We start from the raw sequence: 3637 nt of genomic DNA on the forward strand, positions 1-3637 counted from the left end.
TGGAAAAGCTTTATTCAAGGCAAACTATCAAGGGGTTCCCATTATAACCCAACCGTGTAAGGAACGCAAAATCCGGGAACATAACACCGATATGACGGAAACTAGGGCGGCAAGAGTGGAACAAAACACTAGGCGAGGGGCCGAGCCTTCCACCCTTTACCAAGTATATAGATGCATTAAGATAACATGGAAATATAATGATATCCCAACAAGTAAATAGTATTCCAACAAGGAACGGTCTCCAATCTTCACCTGCAACTAGCAACGCTATAAGAGGGGCTGAGAAAAGCGATAACATAGCCAATCAACGGTTTGCTAGGACATGGTGGGTTAGAGGTTTGACATGGCAATCTGGGAGGCATGATAAGCAAGTGGTAGGCATCGTAGCATAGGCATACCAAAAGAGCGAGCATCTAGCAAAGCAAAGATAGAAGTGATTTCGAGGGTATGATCATCTTGCCTGCAACGTTGTCAGAGTTGACTGGATCCTCGAAAGCAAACTCAACGGGCTCCTCGTTAGCGAACTCGTCTCCCGGCTCTACCCAAACAAGACAAACAAGCAATAAGGAAAGCAATCAACCACGTGCACAACTCAAACAATATGATGCAAAGATGGTATGCTATGCGGGATGCGATGCGGGATGCATATGCAAGATTTGACAAGAGATGCATGAACCTGGCCTCAACTTGGAAATCCAAGTGTGCCACTGGAAAGATGAGATGAAATCGCTTGAAAACGATATAAAGAACGCCGGAATCGGAGTTACGGTTTGGGAATGGCAAGCAATTCAAATGACAGCGGTCTGCGATTTATAGCAAGTAGCCAACTAAATGCAATGAGATGAACATGCTACAGCATCCAAACATGGCAACAAAATACATGGTAGGAATCCATTCAAGATGCTTAACAAAAGACTAACACTGAGCTACGGCCAATTCATCCATTAATAGGTTCAAACAAGCATGGCAAAAATGCATTTGGTAAACAGATTTCAGACTTAGTGAAATTAACACTTGTCTGGAATTTCAGATCAGATAGCACTCTTTGGAGCATCAAAACTATATGCTACAGGACCTGAACATGGCAAAGTAAAGCATGGCATGGAGCTACTCAAAGAGCTTAACAAAAGTCCCTTAGTGACCTTGAGCCAAAAGGGATCAGAAAATACATTTGCAAGCATGTGAACATGGCAAAAACATAATCAGTTCTCACACTTGGTGAAAACTGGGACATGCTGAAACAGATATCAAGTAGGCATGTTTACGAGCTCGATGCACTCACTACAGAGCAAGTCATGATAATCTAAGCATACACCCATCAAGAATACACATTATACAAGCTAGACATGGCAAGAACAATAACATGGCATGCACGGATCAACTACAACATCATCGGCAAAATCGCTAACAAGTAGACAATCTGCCCAGATTCACGAAATGACAAAAGTAGAGCTCGATTGACTCAAGCTAGGGTGCTTCATAATTGCAAACAAAGACATGGATGGATAGAGCACTACAAGATTAACAAATCATCCTTACTGATCATCCTCAAAAGAGGCACGGATCACTAGGAAACAACATGAACATATGGCATCATGAGATAAATAGACCAAGGACTTAGTGGAATTGCTAAGTCCCTGAAATCAGCATTAACAAGTGCACCACTTTGCAAGCTTGTGCTAGTCACCACACACATCACAAAAATATATGGGTTGGACCTCTCGATAGATGGCAAAACATATAACAAAACTCATGTAGAGCACCTGGGCATATCATGCACACAAAATCATGGCAAAAATGACAAATATCTAAATGGAGCAACAGATCTGACAATTATCTCAACTAGCATACTTCCAACAGCATTTAGGGCATCAAGATGAACTCAAATGAAAATGATGCACTGAGATGAAATGATGTGCTCTCTGAGACGAACATTTTGATATGCTATATGCCCAAAACGGAGCTACGGATGCAAAGTTACGGCACGATGAACATGAGCAAATGATTAGGGTTTGGAGGGGAAAAGTCAACCGAGGGGGAGTTTCCAGATCTGAGATCCGGGGCACTATAGCAGCTTGACTCTCGCCGGAAATGGAGATGGGGCCGCCGGAGTCTAAGGTGGCCGGAGGAGAACTTGCCGGATTCGGGGATTCGCCGGAGTTGGTCGTCGCCAGCGAGGGAGAACGGCGAGGTGGCGCGGGCAGCGCGGTGGTCGAGGCCATGGCGCCTGGCTGCGGAGCAGCGGTGAGTCGCCGGCGAGGGGAGGCGGGCCGGCGCGGACGTCGGCGAAGGACGCCGGCGGGAAGGTGGCGCGACGCGGGCGCCTCGGTCGACCGCGCGGGAGGAACGGCGCTGGCCACGGGCAGCTCGGGCCAGGCGGGCCGGCCTCGGGCCCGCAGGGCCGCGACGGCGCGAGGAGAGAGAGGAGGCGGGGCGCGGTGACGTGTCACGTGCTGAGTGGGTGAGGGCGCTGGCGGCGGTGAGGTGGCGCACTCCGATTGGTCGGAGTGAGGTGGCTGAGGGCGGCGGACATGTCCGGCCGGTGGTGGGAAGTTTGTCCGGCGGCGCGAGGAGCGGGGCTAGGGTTTCATCTGCGCGAGAATTTCGGAGGGAGACACATATTTATAGGTAGAGGGAGCTAGGAGAGTCCAAATGAGGTGCGGTTTGCGGCCACGCGATCGTGATCGAACGCTCTAGATGATGGAGAGGGTTTTGGTAGGTTTTGGACCAAATTGGAGGGGTGTTGGGCTGCAACACACACGAGGCCTTTTCGGTCCCTCGGTTAACCGTTGGAGTATCAAACGAAGTCCAAATGGTACGAAACTTGATAGGCGGTCTACCGGTAGTAAACCAAGGCCGCTTGGCAAGTCTCGGTCCAATCCGGAAATGTTTAACCCCCACACACAAAAGAAAGGTAGAAATGTCCACCGGAGGAGAACGAAGCGCCGGAATGCAAAACGGACAACGGGGAAAATGCTCGGATGCAAGAGACGAACACGTATGCAAAAGAAATGCACATGATGACATGATATGCAATGCATGACATGCAAGAAATGACAACGCAACAACAACGAATAACTGGACAACACCTGGCACATCAGTCTCGGGGCGTTACAACACTCCACCACTATGAGAGGATCTCGTCCCGAGATCTAGAATGGCACCGGAGGAACAACGGAAGAGAAAGAGGAGAGGTAAAACTAAGTTGCTTCTTTGACAAATGAGTGAGACCAAAGAACCTTGAAAAGGTTGCGCAAAATGAAAGAAAGAAAGCAACGGATAAGAACAAGGTTGAAAGCACTCCATTAAGAAAGAGGAATAAGAAAGAACTGATTCGGGTAGCACTTCGGTTGAAAAGAGATGAAGACTTGATAGAAATGAAAGAGCTTGAGCAAAAGTGACACAACACTCCGGTTAAGTGGATAGGCATGAAAAGAATAAGGTCCTGACAAAAATAAGAAGAAAGGTTGAAAAGAGCAACATCACAATGCCTCCGGAATGAAAGAATAGAAGATAGATAATAGAAATAAAAGAATGGAGAAGAAAATGCCATCTTATGCCACAAAAGAGCTTGAAGAGGCATCTTTAGGAGAAGGGTCGAACGGAGTTGTTGGGAAACCAACAACGAAAGGATAAG

The sequence above is a fragment of the Triticum urartu genome, chromosome 5 (assembly GCF_003073215.2).
Source record: "Triticum urartu cultivar G1812 chromosome 5, Tu2.1, whole genome shotgun sequence".
NCBI lineage: Eukaryota > Viridiplantae > Streptophyta > Magnoliopsida > Poales > Poaceae > Triticum > Triticum urartu.